Below are 22,101 nucleotides of genomic sequence, written 5' to 3'. Positions count from 1 at the left end.
AAATGAAATATTTAATACTCCCATTGGCAATGAGTGATATGCAAGTATGCATTTGTCCTACTTACAGGGAACTCTGGCAATCCATCATGGATGGTCTTCTTCACAAATCAGCTGTTTTGGTACGAATATCTGTGTTATGTCTGACATCAGTGACCCTTTTTGATGGTCTCAAATGCTTGACTGAAACCGTCAGGAAAAATCACTGATTGTCTCTAGTGCTCAACTGAGACCACCAAGAAAAATCACTGATGGTCTCAAGTGCTCCATTGAATCACAAGCAGTAAAAATAGCAGGATGGTAAGAACTGCAGGACCACACCAGGACCACCAACAAGGCCATATGCTAGGAAATGCTTAGGAAGAACACTGGATTCTGTGGATGCAGGTAGGAGAAATGTTTCTAGGAAGGGAGTGCCACAATCCTAAAAGACTATATTGTCTAAGACTAGCAGTGGCAGGCCAGACAAGCACTGTTGGAAACTACTCCTAAAGAACAGCAGACCAAACTGCAGCTGGGTCCAGACGACAGTAACCCAATGCACAATTCTCCATACAACTAAGAATGAAGGCAATTGTAAACCTCTACTTTTAGGTCTTGGTGACAAATTACTGGTGCATCCAACCCAGAGCACAGCTTTTCAGGAGAGGTCCTTTAGAGGAGACTGTGCAACTCTCATGGATGATGGGTCATCAGTCCCTAATTTACTGCCCCCTGTAAGTGACTCAGAGAAAAGAGACCCACACAGGATCAAATGGCTACTTTCTCAAAAGAGGTAAGAAGCAGATGATCCCTTCATGGTGATGGGGAGGTATAACCTCCTGAAGGTCCAGAGATTAGGACACCTGGGGGATATGGCACATATGGAAGAGAAACACCACTGATAAACCTTCATACCAGTGAGCCAGAGACCTAGTGACAAAAAAGGGAAGCTTTCCAAGCAAGGATTTCAAGAGTCCTGAAGGGAAGAATCTCCTTGCAGGAAGGGAAGGCAGCTCTCTCAAGGAGAAACAGCCTGCTAGATAGAAGAACTGGGATACATTTCTGTCCAGCACAAGACATTAAAGGCAAGAAGTGACCTAGTCACTGCAGTAGAACTGAGGCTCAGCTATAGACATCCAGATCCATGTGGATACATGCAAAACATAACAGTGATGGTGCTTGGCACTCATCTGGTCATGATAAAACAGACAAACAGTTGTGGGTTTGGTTCAAGCAGCTTTATTTCACACAAACACATTAGGACTGAGGCTTAATAACTTAAACTTAAATAAACTTATAAATAGAATGACTACTACACTTATACATGTTAACACTCTGGCTGTTCTCTCAAAATGGCACTGCTGCCTGCACGTGCTTACATCTGGAAATGCTTCTTAACATTACACACACACATACTCTGTTCAACAGTGCCAGGTACCATTTTGTTTATTTAGCAAACTGCTTCCACATAGAGTAAAACAAAGGGTCATAGAATTGTTGACTTCTTCTGAAGAAGTTAGCCAAAAGCTAACAGGGTTTAGGAAAAGAGTCTTGACCAGGCAATGAAAGGAAGCTGGAAGTCACCTTGCGACACACAGGAGCTGCCACAGCCTCTTGATTTGTACTACTGCCATCAATCGATATGTGATGCCATGAACTTTAAAATCTGACTACTTGCACCGAATAAGATGTGAAGAGTGATTGGCCATAAACATTTGTCATGTTATGCATTACTACCTCAAGTTAGGGCCAGCTGGGGCCAACACCTGTCACATACAAATAAGCATTACACTGAACAACTGCAAAGCAGAGTTATAATTTCTATTTTCCTGGGATTTTACCCACCTTACTATCAACCATTGCTTTTCCAGTGTTATCTTACCCATACTAATCGAACTTGGGGAGGATAATTGTAATACACACACTACACATACACACACACACACACACACACACACACACACACACACACACACACACACACACACACACACACACACACACACACACACACACACAGTATTTCTCAGAGGGACTAATGATAGTCTTTTAGTGCCAATGCCATTAGTGCCTTTTCCTGTATTTAGAGTTAATTGCTTCCTCTACCAAGACCAGTCTATCACATCAACAACACAATTGTTGTTCACTTCAGAATAAGTCAACCATGATATAATGATTTGGTAGCTATAGCTTAAGCAATCTCTATTCCCAAGGCAGGTACCAACAGTTAATATGTACCAAGTTCAGAGATTATCCTTATATGTTACTAAATTACAAGCCACAAGCTGTTAAAAGTGAATAATAAAAAACTTTACTTAATTTATTTATTTATTTATTTATTTGTTTATTTGCAGTTATTTTACCAGGATAGTCCATTGGGCCAAAAGAACCCGTTTTCAATGGAGTCCTGGGGAGAAAAGCTCCAGCACAGACAAAATTAGGTACATACACAAGATTGCTAAATATAATTATACAAAAGTAGTAGATAAAACATTTAAGCTCAAAAATTCAAGAAGCATTCAAAACAATACAATAAATGAAGATTAATGTGAAGTAAGTCAGCTGAGACAGTAATGTGATTTACATAACAGAGTTGTAATTGAGAAGGAACATAACATTACATTACAGAGTAGTTATTCTGAAGGAACACAAGCTTTGTTAGGTAAAGTTGAGTATCAAAGCATAAAGGAGGTAAGATGCCATATATTTATGAGGGGTGGGAGCAAGAACAATCCCATTGGAACCTGAGATGTGTATGGAGAGATTTTTTGAATATGTAGTGATTAGAGGTGGTACGAATGGATGGTGGGAGTGAGTTCCAGAGACGGGAAAGGTTAGAGGATAATAAGTGTTTACCTGGGGGATAAGATGGTTTATGAACTTCAAGTAGGTTTTGATTGTTGGACCTTAAGACTCTATTTAGTAGGTGCATTTTGAAGGCAGAAGACAGGGAGGGACAGAGAGAGGGGTTAAGAATGAGCTTATGAGCTAAAGTCAGCTGTATATAGATAAGATGATTAGGTAGTTCGAGCCAATTTAGTTTGTACTTAATCATTTTAAATATAGAGCAAATATGTGGTTTCTCAAGTAAAAATAAAATAGAAAATTTAAGCACACAAATGACATTAAGAACTAGCACTGTGTGCAGCTATTTGGGCCTACTTTTAACCATTAACTAAAACAGTTACCATATCTGATCTACCTTGGACTGTTAAAGGCACTTAACAGTTAGTATTAGTAACTAGCAACAAAGCAAAATTGCCTGAAATAGTATAGCAACAGTGTTATCTTACCATAGATATTACTAGTAATGAGGAACGGCAAATAGCAACAAAGTGCAGTTCAATATTACTTAAACATAATTCAGCAGTGCTCATTTTAATGATCCAACAAGACACAGTTAGATGAAGTGTAGTCAGTTAAGTTAAAAAGGAGACAATTTCCATTGCATGTGATAAAGTAACAATTTGACATCTACTTAGCTACCTGTTAAAGAAAGCACTTCTTCAGCAATAAACTTTCTTCTGGTTTTCTCCTATGGTCTCTATATTTTTTTCTGTAAGCTGCAGGCATAAGCTTAAAACCTTCAAAAGACATCCTTATCTTTATTATAATTCAAACAGTTAAATATAATTCATGCATGCACAGCTTTGTTATCTGAAAGCACAGGAGTTAGACTTCTCATGCATTGCCCTTTGTCAGTTTGGTGCCGATTGTACAACTGTTCAAATGCCAGAATAAAACTATCAAAGTCATCTCACTCATAGATTAAAGACTTTACTATGGACTAAGGCTTCTAAGGCTGGGTTTTCCACCCTACGACTCACTTGGATTTGGTTCACTCCTACTAACCATATGCACTTGCCTTATAGTGAGCATCATCTTCCAATGCTGGCTCTGCTTTTCTATTTATTTCTTCTTCTTTGACATCTTTGTTCTCACTCCCTTTGCACCTCTAGTTGTTTCATTCTTTCAGAAACGTTAACCTCCAGGCTTTTCATTTCCAGATTGAGCCTTTCTGATTAAAGTAGCATTTTGAGATTGTTTCAGCATTTATTGGTTTGCCCCTCTGCTGCATATTGTACATTTACAGCCCCATGACAGACTATCTCCAGATCCATTTAATGACATAACCTCTCTGATACACTCATTTTGAGAGACATAAAGCAGAGCTGAAAAATTGAGAATGGAACACAGGGGTGTTTACCTCTCTCGTACCTGTAATATTTGTAGACATGTTAATATGTTTGAAAGAAAATATGGACATAAATGTGATACTATTAGTTGTTATACTTGCAATATATGGTGATGTTACATGCTGTTATAACTTGTCTTGTTGTAGAAAGTAAGAACAGGTTTAAATTAAGAATAAAATAATGCGTAAGAGTGATAAAAATATAAAGATGAAAGTCTTTTGTTTATCCCCTTTAACATACTCATAGAGGTGAATTAGGAAGTGTTAAAGGAACAGTTTTAGAACAAGCAAAGTATACTATCCTAGGGTTATTTCCATCAATGATTAGCTCCTGAAAAAAATAAACTGCTTTTATCAATGCTAAAATTGGAAGTATTCGATTGTTTAATTATTTAATCATGTTTGTCTTTTCCTTGGTTCTACTATTACATTTTGCCTTTTTATTATGTGTGTGTGTGTGTGTGTGTGTGTGGGGGGGGGCATATTGTGTAGTTTTTATTGTCCAATAAGATTGATGTGCTAGAGTTGCATTTAATGTTTTATTACAGTCTGTCTGAAAATAGTCATATTTTTTTAATTGTAGTTCATAATATTCCAATAATATTCTGATAACAATCTATACTGTTTCAGTCTCCCTGTCTTGTAAGATCAATTACTGAATATAACACCTTTATTTTTCTTACTCCCATGAGGACATTGTGTCTGAAGAGCATACAGCAAGATTTTACTGAAGACATTTTTTAATTTAGAAATATCAGATGTAGGGAAAGAATAAAACATTTGTCTGAGTCAATTACAGCTTAATTGGGAGTAACTTGTTGATTATGTACAGAATAGTAAGCAACACTGAGAGGTAGTCACTTTGTAGGTGTGCATGTTAGGACACTCGGTTCACACCAGAAATATAGAAATCTAATGTAATTTAACAGCACTGGTTGTGCCACATGGATACAAAGCTGTAAGACCTTGAAAACTGTAGCTAATGGAAAAAACAAAGACCATCTGTGCTCCCAGAAGGAAAGAAGTGTCAAAGAAATTATAATTAATTTCCCAAGAATAAAGTCAATTACTCTGACACTCCTTTTTCCACTAGTATTTTAAAAGTCAATACAGTTTCTTCTCTGATTAGGGGCAGTACCATCCTGATGCACTTTATTTTAAAGCTGCTGGAACATAATGTCAGAGAAGCCATCCTTAGTAAGGTAAGTGAACTGGATCCTGCGTTATAGATTGCAATAAAAGCAGTCCACATAAACCCTGTTTATAGTAATATTTTCTTTAGGAGAAGAAAGTTATTTATCCTTGTTATTAAAGATGTAAAGGACCAAGGACTGATTTGTCACCGGTGTTTTCCAGCCCTATAACAGTCTTCTGACCTTTTAACTGAGGTGGAAGCCTACATTGTGAACTGAGAAGCTAATCAGAAACTGGAATGGCTGACAAAGAGATTTCTTTGACTTAATTCTAGAGTGAACATGAATTCATCATGAATAAAGCATGACCATGAAAACCTCTATCACACTTTGTAAATCCCCCCAAGTGTAAGAGGGAGGGAAGAAGTCAAGCTCTGATGCCTACTGTCACAAAAGGAGATACTGCCAGCCCAGCTATCTGGAATTTTGTAAATAATTATATGTCATGTATGAATATCAACATGATTCATATACTTGTTCATAGGTTCATAGTTAGGTACTAGGCTATTGGCCCTAGGGCCTATACAAGCATAGTCATAATGATTCCCTGGCTATTGCTTCCCACAAATATTTACTTTCCTGGACCCCTGTCTAGCAGGGCTACTGATGTGATCCCGGGGTGAATTTTCTATCTCCCATCCAATCGTCAAGGTTCCTCTTGGAGAGGGTCATTGAGACGCTCTGTCTGACATGTATGGGCAGCCTGTTCTAGAGTAATGGGAGTCTCTGGGTCAGGAACCTATCCCTACAGGGATTGGGTTTCTTTAAGTGTAGCATGCCCAACAACTCTGGGTTTGACATGGCCTTGTATGTTAGGCAGAGATCACCTCTGAGTAGGAGATATGTGACAGAGTATAGCTGGAGTTTCTTTAGATGGTCAACATAAGGCATCTGCTTTAGGCCTGTGATTCTTTTTGTGAGGTATTTCTGCGGCCTTTCTAGTTGTTGCAGATGTCTTGTGAGATACATACCAAACGGGGCATTGTATTCTATAATGGGTCTAATGAGGGATACAAATGTATTAGAACTGTATGGCATATAAGATGGTTTGTACAGACATGTGCGCTGAAGATATATTTTATAAAGTAGGGAGATTAAAAATGTAACCACAGTGTACCCTACTGGATTAGAACAGAAATGTACCTGCACTATTGTAACTGTTTAAATGTATATATTTTAACAATGGAAACTGGAACACAAGATGTTAATTTCAGAAAAATAGCTGAAATTAAATTACTTTATGCCAGCAAGATACAGGATGTCTATACTAGGGAGCTCTCTGTGTTGTCTTGAAAGAGAAATAATTACTAGGCTTGAGATATGGAAGTGTTTTATTGTTTTATGACTTCCTGGATCTACCTTAGATCTAAGAAAAGCCCTGTCTATATATTTTCACAATTAGATGCTAAATGCTACCAGCAACATCAATTGTTGTTTTTCACCTGGGATAAAGTCAGATGGCAAGAAATGATGTAATTCTGTAAGCTATCCCAGCAGTAATATCATATATGCTGAGTATGTTTTTGTTCTTTTAATATTTATTATTAAATATATTTAAGGATTTCATTGTGGCTGATCTTTGTGAGAAATATTTAGGTTTTGGGAGTAATTGCATATTTACTTGGTGACACTGTGTAGGCAACTCCTAATAGCTTTGCTCTTGGTCAAACTACTATTTGTATTAATAGTAACATTACACAGTAAGATTGAACACCCTTTGTTAAAGGCCTTAAAGTAGCTGATAAAGAGTTGGCTGGTGGCAGTAATAACTACCTTATAGTCTGGGCAGAAGGGGGCATAGCTAGTAAACCTGTGCCAGCCTTTCCCAGGTGTGTGTGTGTGTTAGCTATTTGGGCAGGGACATGAAGCACTGGTTGGACAGAGAGAGTGGTGGAGGTCTTAGCTTGGCCACTCAGCTGAGATCTCAACTCTATAGCTATGCTAGTGGGGAGTCTTATTGGGGATTTGGAGAAAGAGGGAGAAACCAGCCCCGGACTGACTGTGGTCTCTGTGTGCTCTTAAGGGAAATTGCCCTTGATACATAGAGCTGCATCTGGAAATACTGTGTGTGTACCTGTCATCCTCCCAGTGTACATCCCACACTGGTGCTAGTGGTGAGGACTGAGACTCCTTGATTAATGGGCCAGTGGTGGGGCGTCACACCTACTGTTCTACTTTTGGTGAGGAAATGATATGTCAGTACACAGCCATTTGCACCGATTCTTCCAACCTTCTAAAGGTTCATGCTACTGGGTGAGGAAGGAGAATCAGGAGAACAACCATTTTATGAAGCTACCTTTGTGATGTCTGAACTACTTGTTATGGAGCTTTAGTTTAGAAAGCAATCAAATCAGTGGTCAGAATTAATTAAAACTAATTATATAATGACATGTGGTAACAAAATAGCATGAATAGGTGTTTTCTTTTTCTTTTAGTTCAACTTCTGCAATATTCAGGCTATTTCTCCCTGCAGGAAAACTGCTACATGAGTTAACATGACTAGCCTTTGCTTCCACTATGAGTCTTTAAGTTACAACTCAATGATGAACCAACTCACTGAACATAAATGATCAGAAATCACCCCCCAAAAAGCATTTTTTACAGGGAGCATGCCCCCCTGCACCTTCCTTGTTGGGGACAAGCAACCATACCACCTGAACGGTCTATATTAGAATCTCAGAGTTACGGAACTTCGAATACCATATGGTCGACATCATATGATCGAAGTTTCGTAACTTCGAAAATAAAAAAAAATTAAACAAGAAAAACTTACCCTGACGGTTAAAACAGGGGGACAAGCCCCCCTGCACCCCTGCTACTTAAATATACCAACTCTGAGACTGCACTACATTGAAGTAAATGGAAATCTCCCCTTACGGAGATTTCCATTTAAATGTTCGATGTTCTGTGCTTTCGCTATTCTCGTGTCGACAATATCAGATTCGAGATTGTCAGACTTCAAGATTCTAATATAGACCCTACCTGAAGTTATGCTTACTAAATTCACAAGTTGTACAGACATGAAGAAGGAAATATCTTCACAAAAAGGAATCTCTGGTGGCATTGTCTTAGAAACTGCACTTGTAATGATTCTCTGTGGAAACAGTGAATGATGACTTCATCATCACATCATCACTAAGATGTGCTTATGGACTGACTTTTCATTCATGTTGAATTCAGTGAAGTACAAGAGCAGTTGTGGCCTGTCTACTTCAGATTTACACAACCCTTTCTTCTTGAGGTTCTCACTATTCTGCATAATGGGGGATTGACACTATGTATATGGTGGTCTGATAAGGAGGCACATGCAGGTTTTATCCTGTTTCAGTCTACAAGCAATGTTTGTCTCTTACTTGTCTGCATGCTACTGACTAATTCTTTTTATGTATGCATATTTACAACTATGCGAATGATTCTGATATTGCCATTGTTTATTTATTATTCATTTGTTTATTAACATTTGCTAACCTGGTAGGTGATCTGGTCCAAGGACTCGACTCTACTCATTACCTAGGTCAACAAACAGTTACAATTATTATGTGTTTAAAGAAAAGAACATGACTGTACACATTTAAAGTCGCATGATAACAGCATACCACTACTGAAGAATAACTGTGCACCATTAAATGTAGGTGTAAGAAGTAACATTTAAATAATATTGAATCATGCATCTGCAGATTAAGAATGACAGAACTGAACAGAGTTTGAAATAATTGAATACATTTTAGTGGCATCAAATTTAAATTAACATGGGTATAATAGTAAAGATAATTTGGAGTTAGCTTGCAATAAATATTTGAATCAAAATAGAACTAAAACATAAAATTACATAATAGATTTGTTTTCAGGAAAGGTAATAATAAGCAGTTTATTTTTGAGGTCCCTCTGTATTATGAGGTATGATATGTAACGGCAGAGTAAGCAACATTATTTTGTTACTTTATTACATTTATTTTTATCCTGATGTTGCTGATGACCATTTTGAGGAAGAATGAGGGGACACCCTCTTTTCTTTCTTCTATTTCCTTTGTTTGTAACTAAATGAATGAATAAATATATAAATAATGTGAATGTCAGAGTAATTTTCATAGTTGTAGGTATGCATGAATAATATACACTGGAAGGTAGCATGTAGGCTAGCAAGAAACTAGAACAGCTTGCATACTGACAACTAGTGCAGCAACTAGGAAAACATGCATGCACCTTCATATCAGACCACCATGTACATAGTGTCAAACCCCCTATAATGTTTATAAATTATGACCCCAACAAAGGCTGAAGGAGTTTCAATTTAAAGTAATGTGTTAACAGAGGATAGTAGGTGCCTGAGCTCACTGTTATGGACTAGTTTTATGGTAATGGGTCATAAGGGTGTAGAGTCAGTAGCAGCTTTAAGGAGATAAGCATCACTTAAACTGTAGCTAGGGCAGGAGGATTATGCATGACAACATGCATGCTAACCTCTGGAGCCTTCTGCAAAATGGAGTTAGGGAAGCAGTCTTTTAAAGGTGATGACTGTAGAATTAGTCATAGATTACAGAGAAATGAGTAGCCTGGTAATGCTATTTAGGCTTGCACTTGCTTGCACACACCCATTCCCTCACTACTGAATGCACATTATATGTCTATGGCTATAATTTCTCACTCAAGCCTACAGCACTTTTTTGTATGATTCCAGATAACACGCATAGCTCATTATGGTGTCCAGATCTTTCTTTGGTCTGACTTTTTAACTAAGTGACTTACCAGTTTATAACAGGCAGAATTAGGAAGGCAGGGATTTATTAATAAAACAACAGTAAGATTGTTAATCTAGGATGCCTCATAGTAGAAAAGCCTTGATTATCTTATTCTTTTTTTAAGGTAATTTTTCAGAAAATGCTCTGGAATACAAGGATGTGTGCAGGCTGTAGGAGATGTAACATTCCACGTCACATAGGTGTTAATGAGATACTCACCCTAATTCCTGCTGTGGTGAGAAGCCATGTGCTGAATGACCTGCATCAGGTATTGCATGGAATTATTTATATATCTGAATATGTTGTATTTTTTATTCTTCACTTTTTGTGTTTTTTATGGTTCTAGGATCACTTCTCTCTCACTGTCTCTCCCCCGTCTCTTTCCTTCTCTCTTTGTGATTCTGTCAGTGTCATACTAAGTCTTGACTGTATATCTTATTATCTTACCCCCATTTACCTAAACAGAGCAGGCCTGATAGTATGTTCATATGATGAACAGTGCTTCTTAAGTTGTTCACTGTCCTTTTTTTTGATCAGAAGATTATAATGTATATGCCAGTTACTTAGTCTTCCTGCTGATAGGTTTCTGCATTCAGGAAATAAAAGAAAATTTGTTCCATTTTATACCTCTCTGCTAATTGCTTTATATTGGATATAAATTGATTACTATCTGTTATTATTTTACCTGAGGATAGAAGCCTGTTACACTCCCTTACCCTACCCCCATTTCCCACACACCCCCTCTTACTCTACTCTCTGTTATAATTTTACCTGATGGTTTCAAACAACTAATTAATAGCTCCACCCATTACAGCAATACATCAAATTCCTTATTAGACTGAATCCTAGTATCAGATCCTAGCAAATACACCACCCCAGGTACAATGTCTGACTGTCAGTGATCTTCTCCCAATCTATACAACCAGATATCTCATACATCCACTTAAACAGCATGTTTATAAACCAATATACAACCTTTCCAAGTTTAACCCAGAAATATTCAACTATCATCTGTTAACTGGAACTTCCTAAAAATCCTCCCCTTAGATGATGTTGTAAATGAATTCAGTACAACTTTCTTGGATATCCTAAATAATGTAGTACCTCCTAGAAGGAAGAGACTGTCTACAAATAATGCAATTTGGCTATCCAAAAAGAGTATAATGCTAATGCTGGATAGAGAAAAGGCATAGAAAGAATGGCACAAATATAAAACAATACAATATCTTGAAAACTTCAGAATGCTTCTTAATCATAGTAAAAAAAAAACAAATTAATGAAGGCAAAAAAACTATACTTTAATAACGTTCAGAATAATAGTAAATACAACCTCAAATGCTCTGGGCAGCCTTTAAAGAAATTTTGCATCCCACCCATAAATCCAACCTTAACCCCTATCCAAATAACTCAACATTTGAAATTGCAATTCAGTTCAACTCTTATTTCATGCATAGTACAGCATCTCTAGCCAAGGATTCCCCAACATCTAATCCTAACCCTGCACAGCAGCCATGTATCACCACACCCACTTTCATATTCAAACCTTTTCCCATGTTGTATACAAAACTACTCTTAAACACACTCAGACCATGCTCTACTTCTACTTGATGTCCTTCCACATGAATACCTCATAATAGCAGATGATATTAGTATTGCCTACCCTGTCTCAATCCTTATAAATAGGCCATTTCAGGAATCCCACATTCCCTCTCTCTGGAAAAAGTCACACATTAACCCTTTGCACAATGGAGGAAATTCAACTGACATTACTATTTTTTGCACAAATCTACCACTTCACCAAACCATATACTAGAAAAACAAAAAAACTCCATTGAAGGCGAATGGCTGAGGTTCCAGTGTGTTGAAGTAAAGAAAATTCAAACAGTTCTGCTGTGTTCCTGCTTTTTTTGTATTACTAATTTTTGACCTATAGCAATTTTAGCCCCCATCTCCAAAATACATGAAAAGTGTATTCAAGAACAATTGCTAAACTATCTCTTGCATAGAAAAATTCCTATCCCCACACAACATGGTTTCCATCTTTCAAATAGTACTAACACTGCACTTCTAACATATATAGATTTTGTCAATAAAGCTAGAGATAATGGCAAACTAATCTTCACCTTATTTCTAGATTTGTCTAAAGCCTTTGACACAGTTTATCAGAGCAAATTATACTTCAAATGCTTCATTAGGTCTCTCTCTCTCTCTCAGCCCACCCTTCTGTGGTTAAAAGGCTACCTATCCAATAGGTATCAGTCAGTTAAATGGCAACTACTTTCTCTCCATTAACTTCCTGTCTCCACAGGTGTACCACAAGGCTCCATCCTTAGTCCCCTTCTCTTTAACATTCTCACCAACACCCTTCACACATCCACACAACAGGTCTCCCTAATACAGTATGTGGATGTCTCCACATTCATTTGAACATATGACAACATGACACACCTGCAAAATATGAACAGCAACTGAAACATGGCTTTGTAACTCACAAGTCATGCTCACCCCTAAAAAAAAAAAAACTACTACTTGCTTCCCCCAAATCCCTGTCCCATGAAAAAACACAATTTAAGTCCTCTTTCTTGATAATGCAACACTGAAGTCACTTCTCATAGCAAATGATTAAGGATGATAATGGATGATAATCTTAAATATGACACGCATATACAAAAACTGCATAAGAAAAACTCATCAAACACCAGGGATGCTTTATAGAGCCAAATGCTTTCTCACTGATGCAATTAAAAATACACTTCCCACTACTTATCTCCTTCCCACACTTCTTTATTGTGCTCCCATCTTTACCAACCTTCAGGCATTACAAAAATTCAAAATTTGAGCAATGCTATAACAGTCGCTAGATTTGCTTTCAGAACCCACCACTGTGTAGCACTAAAAAGACTAAATTGGTTAGAAAGTACAGTTGTGTAAAATCTTACCATAATGGTAGCTGTCCTTGCCTTCACTGCTGCAGCATTCTTAACAGATGGGATTCCCTGCCATGGAAGCCCAAATGTTCAGCCAGTCTACCATAGACTACTTGTTTTTAAAAGGTATGTCGAACATCACCCAAACTCTCCTTGTGTAGCATAGGGCATAAAGGTGACGTTCAGGCCTACCATAATCAGAACTGAATGCCCTAGTAGGAATGCAGCCCAAGAAACCCAAGAGGTAACCTGTGCATCTATGAAGACAGACTAAGGGGATGGAGGGTGGGATCGAATACTGCACAGTGAAGGCAAGGACATCTACTGTTATGGTAAGATTTTACACAAATATACTATGTCCTTACATTCACTGATGCAGTATTCATAACCAATGGGAGAGTGCCAAAGCTCAAGAGAAAACGTCAGAAGGGGAAGGCACAGAAGAGCCCCCTAAAAAGCCATGAAGAATGACACTAGCAAAACCAGCCCTAGCTCTCGAGATGCCCTCTAACTTGTAGTGCTTGGTAAAAGTATGCACAAAAGTCTATGTAGCTGCCTCAAGAATAGAATTAGTATCTAAGCCCTTGAAAAAAGCACCCAAAGAAGCCACAGCTCTGGTAGAATGAGTCGTAACTGAAGAAGGAAGGATCTTGCCATGAAAAGTATAACAAAATCCCCAACAGGGCACTCATCTACAAATGCAACAGAAGTCAGCAAGCAGGAGTAGATAGTCACTGGAGAAGGAAAATGCATTCAACTGGCAGAAAACGGATGCAGGTAAACAGACTGATGGTAAAATGATACAATCAGACTTCCAGCAAAGAAGTTCTGATTATGGTAGGCCTGAATGTCACCTTTATGCCCTATGCTACACAAGGAGCATTTAGGTGACATTTGGCATACCTTTTAAAAGCAACAAGTAGTGTTTGGTAGACTGGCCAGACAATTGGGCTTCCACAACAGGGAATCCCATCTGTTAAGATTACTGCAGAAATTAATGTAAGGACATTTTCCCCAGCAAATAACATATACATAGCTTCTTAGCACCTATAAAATTATCCACAATCAATCTACTTGCCTGGCATTAATTAACATTTAACACAACTATGTTCCCAGTTGGTCATTATGATCCAGTGACCACAAATTCCTGTCTGTCCACAAACCAATCAAATCTGCAGGATATTGCCTGTACTTTTACCATGCTGCTAAGGCCTGGAACTCCTTATCTCTATCTGTCAGGTCAATGCCCTCCCATCCATCCTTCAAAACCATTCTGAAAGACTTTCTAGCCAAAATGTGGCTCTGTTCTTGCTCACCACCAGTATAAACGATATCCCTAAATATGAACAAATACCTATTTATACCTCACATCTCCTTACTCTCCCTTCTTCACTCACTTCCCTACTTCTATCAATTTATCTCCCCGGCTTTCTCTCTAAATATACCACAAGTTTGCTTTTCTCTCACTTTTTATTGCAATTCCTGTTTGTATTATGCTAACGTACCTTTAATTTCTCTATAAACTGGGTAAAATTTCTCTAATTATTAAACCATTCTCATATAACTTGTATTTATTCTTAACCAATGTTTTCATATCACATCTAGTTTGGTATAATTATTTAAAATGTATTTATTTTTGTATTATTTTAAAGACTGTAAAATTATTGTTCTTAAAATGTTTTATAATACTTTGGAGCTTTAGTTCCTAGGCCTCTGATGAAAACAAGCTCCTATCCAGTCTGACTTTCTCGGTAATCAAATGTTAATAAATAAATAATAAGTAAATAAATTCTTGGGCCTAGTTTAGATAAAATTATTCATTAAAGCAATATTTTTTTTATCTCATGTGCATCTCAGTAGGCAAGTGCTTTTGTTGATGAAGAATAGAGCTCTTTCCTTCTGAATAGTCATTGTTCCTCCCTATCTACTTCAGCACAAATGTTCCCAAGAAATAAAAGCAAAGGGAAGAGATTCTGAGGGAAATATTAAACTGAAGGAATAGTGCACTTCTGATTTACCATGAGGCTATTATGTATTGCCTTGTTGAGCCTAACACATGCCTCGTTTGTATAGGGCACATTTTGAGGTAGAGGATGGAGTCCCCTCCCACTCCATTGTTTACTTGTTCTTTATATTTTGTGAGGGATACTAACAATACTCCTGGGAGTGAGCAGTGAGCAAACAACTAACTCAGCCTTAGCTCTCAGTATAGTGTATTTTCATAGCGGTGAAAACAAATTGCTGTCCATTTGTTACCACAATCGATCTTATATTACCGTTACTGCATTGTTGTTAGTTCTTAACTATTCTTTCCCTCCTCCTTTGTACATTCTGTGCAAGTCTAGTTTTAGGTCTGGACTTCATGCAGCTACTACCTGCTTTACTACTGGATTGCGGACACTATTAATACTGACCTAATCTGGCTTTTCGCCATTTGAAATATCAGAAGATTAATTAGAGCTCCCAAAATAAACAGGTTTATAAATGTTCTTTCAAATAAATGTTCTTTCAGGATTAACGGTGCAGATATTATTTTTACAGGACATAAACCTAAAGGAGTTAACTAAAAAGTTACTAAAATGCTGGAATAGTTAGAGGTAAATTAATTCTGCCTCCTCAGCTAAACAAAGGTTAGCTATTTTAATACATAAACCTATTAATTTGTCCATTATTCAACACTTCCTTTATAAATGTGTTTGTGATGGGCTCTTGTTTATTTTATTACTTTAATTATACTTTGTTGAATGGGTTAGTTCCACTAGGCCAATGGTTTCTTTCACTGGACACCCAAGGTGATATACTTACTATGCAAGCTGTAACCTCTCAAAAGGTAAAATAATATTACATAGATCTTATATTTCTGAGTACTGCCCATTGATATTTGGTGAAGATTTTAACAGGTCCTTTGCTCCTATATTGGATAGCCTTTCATTGGTTATGGTTACACATCAAAGAGTCATTATGCCTTATCTGTTTTAATTAGAGCATTTCTTATATGATGCGTAGTGAGTATTTCATCCCCTGCACAGGCATTTTATGTACTTAGGGAAGAGAGATGGTATTGCCAGCTGACATGGCTTCTGATTACTAGGCTTAGGATGGGTGCAGAATTTTCTGGACACAGAGGTTAGACCATTTTATCTTTTAACCCACAGCATAGTGTTGTTATTAATTAATGAGATAAGCCTTTAGCCTCTTCCTCCAATCTGGCATTGACCAATTACTTTTGGTATCAGTAATGCTAATGGGGCAAAAGGGAAAATGATCTGTGTTTATTCAAATCAAGATGAGATAGGTGAAGTCAGTCTCAATGGAGGCCCATTGGGAGTCTTTATTGTACAAGTCAAAGAAGCAGTGAGAAGACTACCACAGGCCAAAAGAAGAGGATGCACAAAGAGGAAGAACCAGAAGCCAAGGTAATTTCTTTGGAGAAGGGCTGTTGATGAAGTCATTGTATCAATATGGAATTGCCATAGCAGTTAAAATATGATACAGGAAAGTAATGCCCTGAACAAGGGCGTCCACAGGCAGGTGCAAGGGGGTGCATATGCACCCCCCTGGAATGGGCTAAATAGGAGATTAATTTTCTTTTAATTAATTAATTTTTCTGTTTCTGTGTGACCAATGGTTTACATCTTCATCTTCCATTCACACGTGGAATTTACATTCCAGAAGACATTTGGACTGCTGATGAAGGTACAAGTGAGAGGTAGGCATGTGCATATGTGCATTTAAGTGTTTAAGAGGTGTATATATGTGTGTGTGTGTGTGTGTGTGTGTGTGTGTGTGTGTGTGTGTGTGTGTGTGTGTGTGTGTGTGTGTGTGTGTGTGTGTGTGTTTGTATGTGTGTGTGTGTGTGTGTGTGTGTGTGTGTGTGTGTGTGTGTGTGTGTGTGAGAAATAAGTGGGGCTGTGTGGATGTAAGAAGTAGGTAGGTAAAGGTATGTGTGTGTTTGTGTATGTGTGTGTGTGTATGTAAGAAGTAGGTAGGTCTGTGTGTGCATGTTTGTAACAGGGAGGTAGGGGTGTGTGTTTGTGTGTAAGTAAGAGGAGTGGGTCATACCTCACAATTGTCCAGATTTCTGCCTCATATTTTTAGTTTGTTTCTCATAAAATTGTGTGCTTTTTTCTGGCAAACCATTTGCTGAAGTCAGAAAATAATGGCAGACATTTGAGTTTTAGACTTCATGTCCTCAGAAAACGAATACTAATGCAAACCTTGTTGTTCTATCCACTTTCTAATGTGTGTGTCATACCTTTCAACTATACAGGTTTTCACAGAAAATCCAGATTTTTGTGTTATATTTTTGGTCTGTTTCTCAAGAAAATTCTGTTTATTTGTTTGACAAATCTCTAGGATGAGCTAAAGATGTTAGTAAATAATGACATGTATTTGAGTTTCAGACTACATATCCTTTAGAAAATGCATTCTAACTCAAATCCTATTATTCTAGCAACTTCCTAAATGTGTCCCTAGTTTAGATTAAGAGAATGTGGCGTAATATAGATATTCTGATGTAAAACGTCTATAACTCTGGATTACTATCATTATTTATTAAGGGCAACTCACCACCTTTTCTTCAGCTTAAGAGAATGTGGAGTAATATAGAAATTCTGATCTAAAATGTCTCTAACTCTGGATTACTATCATTATTTATTAAGAGCAACTCACCACCTTTTCTTCAGCAGTCACCAGTTTTAAGAGGGATTAAGAGGGACAGACCTACAATCAGAGTCTAAATCAGGGACAGTTCAGAGGTCTGCCCCAACATTATAACAGGCTTTGTCCAGATTTCTTGTGCTAAGAGATTGAGAGGTATGGTGTGTGTGTGTGTGTGTGTGTGTGTGTGTGTGTGTGTGTGTGTGTGTGTGTGTGTGTGTGTGTGTGTGTGTGTGTGTGTGTGTGTGTGTGTGTGTGTCTATAAGACGGTGGTAGCATACCCCTCAGCTGTCCAGGTTTTTGCAAAATGTTCAGATGTTTGCCCCATATTCCTCCTAAAAAGGATTGAAGTTGCTAAATAATAACAGACATTTGAGGTTTAGATAGTATATCCTTTAGAAAAATGCATACTAACACAAATCCTGTTATTTTAGCACTTTTCATAAGAGCAATATTTACAATCTGTCCCTATTTATTTTAGGCTTTGTCCAGATTTCTTGCACTAAGAGTTTCAGGTGCATGTGTTTTGAAAGAGAGCAAAAGTTAACAGGTGGAATTTATTTTCAAGTGCATTTTCAAGGAATTGTGAGCTTCAAGGGAAGAGAAGTTTACTGCTGCTCATGCTAGGTCTGCTTAAAATGTGCAACTGTTTTGTTTAGCAACTGATGTCACTATTGCATAGAATTTTAAGGCAGTGTTAGTAGCAGAGCAGGTAGCATACTTTCATCTTTATGCAGAAGGCTGGAGGTTCTACTCCTACAGCATGTAGATTTGTATTTTAAGGGGGTGGTGTGCTTCAGTCCTGAGTATGTCCTCCTTTGGATGAAATGGCTAGTAACTATGAACCTGTTTTTCAGCTTACCACCCATTCCCTATTTTGGGCTGTATTACATACAAAGTACCTGCAAAAGTGAGCAATGATCCAAAGCTCTGTGATATTTAAAATGATCTGAAATCATGAACAGACAATTGAGTAGAAAGAATGGACCAAACAGGACTAGGGCTACCCATTACAGGGACCTAAATATGGCCTGCGACTTATATAGGACATGCTGAAGGGACAAATATACCTCCCAGTAACTGCTGCATTTTTGGAACAGGCTACCAATTCATGTGAAACAGAGCACTTCTATGACACTGTTGAAGAAGAACCTGGACGAGTGGATGGGGCAACATAAATTCTTACCAGGGATAGTGCCCACAACCCTCCTGGACATGGGCAATTATCACTAAATGTAATCTTGGGTATTAACTAGCATTTTCATGGTATTACATTGGGATAAAATGGCTAGGCTTAAATGACCTCTGGGTTGATAGCCTAGTAATCTCCTATGATCCTATGATCCTATGACCAATCACTAATGCAGAAATATTTTCAACTTTCATTGCTGTTTTCCCAGGGGTGGCTTAAAGGACTGATTGATTACCTGTGTATATCTTTAATGTTTACAGGGACATATAGCCTTATTCCTCCTATATTTACTTATAGAGGTAGAACTGAAAGTGTGGTTTCATTTTTTCCAGGGGTAGAGAACATTGTGGTTTTCCAATTTTCACACCAATAGCATATATGAATAAAGTCCTAACTATGGCTCAGTCGACCTGAGTTCAAATGTTGGCTCAAGTCCTTGATGGAGCAGGCAGGGAGGATGGCATGCCAGTCAGGGAGAGGAGGTATGTGCTCAGGGGAACTTGCACACAGGTTGATTTTCTTGGTGGAGATTAGGGTGAAAATGCAGTGCCTCCTTTGAGTGGGCAGAGGTGTGAAGCTGGTATCAACCACTTGCAGAGAAAGGGTCAGTGCAAGGCTAATGCTCACTGCATGCTTCTTCCATGGGTTGTTACTGGATGAGTGCAAGGAGGTAAGGCTAAAAAAAAAAGAAACATCTTCCCCCTAATAGATGCTAAAATTATGGCACTCCCAGCTGACCCTCACCTTTGGTAATGGGAGTAAGATGGCTGAGAGGGAACCGACGATCACCAGGTAGCAGGGACAAAGTGGAACAAAAAAATGTAAATTTCTAAAAAAGAATTGAAATGCTGTTCCACCTTTACTGATTTTCATTTCATTTCACTACTTCTACAGAGAGTAACATTTTTGCAATAATTCATTCTCATGCAACAAGATTTTGTGAAGATCAGGCAAAGTTATCTTCCTCTGTTCTGCTTTTAGTTGAATGCATCTCAACCTGAGAAAATTCTCATTGTGGCTTTTTACTGTCTTTCTCAAGGCCTTTAGCTCTTTTGAATGCCACTTTAAATGTGATGTTAAGATGTTATGGTATCAATGGGGGTTTTCTTAAAAGGCATCAGTTACTATTTTTCAGTTCATTAGCTTAGATATATACTAATGGAGTTTCCTCACTGCCCTTTTAGTTATGGAAAGGAACCAGACATGGATGTCCACTTTTTTTATTATGATTATCTAATACACAGAGACAATTTGAACCTTTTCTGACAGAACTATTTGCAGTTTGCAATTCCCATCCAGGCCAAGGTGCCCTTTTCATCTTGCTCAGCCACAGATAGCTGCACAGTATAATTAATGTGTTAAGACCAGTTCATAAATATGATTCCAAATATCTTGTGAACTTGTGCAAGAGTATCAGGATTGGAGACCATCATGGACATGTCCCTACTATTTCAACTGAATACAGCAGGCTTGCAGCAAATAGATTAGCTACCTTACTATTAGAGTTAACTATATAATCAATGTACTTAGAGATTAATATCTGCAAGGAAAGCATCAACATAATAGCAAAAATTTGGATTGCCTAGTGGCAGACATGCAACCAAAGGTAGGAGAAAATGGGGGGTGGGGTCAGTCTCTTCTGATGCAGAAAAAAATAATGCTTTTGTGCAAGTTTCTTTTCCTAACTTATGACTTGCCCCCAAAACTGTTTCAATGATAAGGTCTAGAAATTGCAGAAATACATTATGGATTTTATTTGGAATTCTTGATCCCTGGAATATCACAAAGAAAGATTATAATTCTGCCAAATAAAGGAGGGTTAAGCTTGCATAATCTCTGCATGTACAATTAGCCTACTTTGTTGAAATGCTCCTACAAGACATATATCACCTATCTGCCTATAGTTTTAGCTTTATTTAATTTGCACACTCCATGGAGCAACTGGATTGATGGAAGGGTAAGGCATGGGATATTGCTGACCTGGAGCTGCAAGTCTGGAATTTTTTGAAGAAAAAAAGTGAGTGATGGTGAGGGGATAAAACATACCCAAAGGGTGCAAGAAATGCAACAGTGGGAGAATAACAAGAATACCAAACTCATGGATTTGAAGCCATGAGGCAGTATTTGTACTGTCTCTCTCTACAAAAAATAAAATGCTGGCAAGATGGCAAGGATCATTTGAATTGATGAACATAATAAGACAAAGAAATTAGAAAAGACTGACCACACAAATGTGGCAAAAGTATCGAAGATTGTTGAATGTTATGCAGCCAGCTGATTATTGACATAGATTGCAATGGTATAATATCAGGGACAGGGCTGAATCCTGCACAAAGTGAATTAGGCAGCTGCTTAGGGCCTGGTATTGGATGGGGAGGCCAGCTGAGCCTAAAAAAAAACATCCTAAATGCACACACAGAAGATTTACTTTTGTTCCACATCAGTTCCAGAAGATGTCAGCAGTTCCTGTGTCACTTCCACAACAGCAGCATGTCTGCATATGGGATGTTTGAGGAGGATATCAAGCATGAATTAGTTCCATAGTAAGAGAATCAATTTTGGAGAATGTTTATCTTGTGTATGTGTATTTCCCTTCCAGTCCAGTCCCCTCCAAGGAAAAAATGCATTCATGTATTGAATTATAGAAAACTAGACACCTGGAATTATGGAAGCCTTGATGTCTGTGACACTTGAGATGATTTAAATAAAACTGGGGCAATGGAATGATTTACTGAATGACAGGAGTAATTTATAAAATGGCTTTGTCCAGAATTATTGTTCAAATAAGTTGAGATGTATTTTTGTCCATTCCTTGTAAAAAAAGTTGTGGCATTCTGGCAAATTGTTGTGGACTGAAGTCATTAAATAATGGCTGATGTGAGTTTTAGACTTTGTATCTTTCAGAAAATTCTTGTTAATGCAAAGCTTTTTATTCTAGCAACTTTCTAAGTATACAAGAGAAGCATTTAAAATCTGTTCTTGATTTTGGATCTTTCTTCATAAGCTCATAGGTTCATAGGTATGTACTAGGATAATGATCAGTGGGGCCTTTTTAAGCCTAGCCATGCATCCCAAATCTTTGACAAGTTTTGGTACCCTTGGTAGTGTAAGTACAGGCTTGGGAGATTATTTATAAGGTTGTGGGTGGCATAATTGTTAAGGTGTTATCTGACAGACTGAAGGTACATTTAATTATGACCTTTGATCAAAATTGGCT

The sequence above is a fragment of the Protopterus annectens genome, chromosome 8.part0 (genome assembly GCF_019279795.1).
Source record: "Protopterus annectens isolate FY-2018-M chromosome 8.part0, PAN1.0, whole genome shotgun sequence".
NCBI lineage: Eukaryota > Metazoa > Chordata > Ceratodontiformes > Protopteridae > Protopterus > Protopterus annectens.
The sequence above is the reverse complement of the archived record's forward strand: the minus strand, read 5'-3'. Positions refer to the sequence as shown.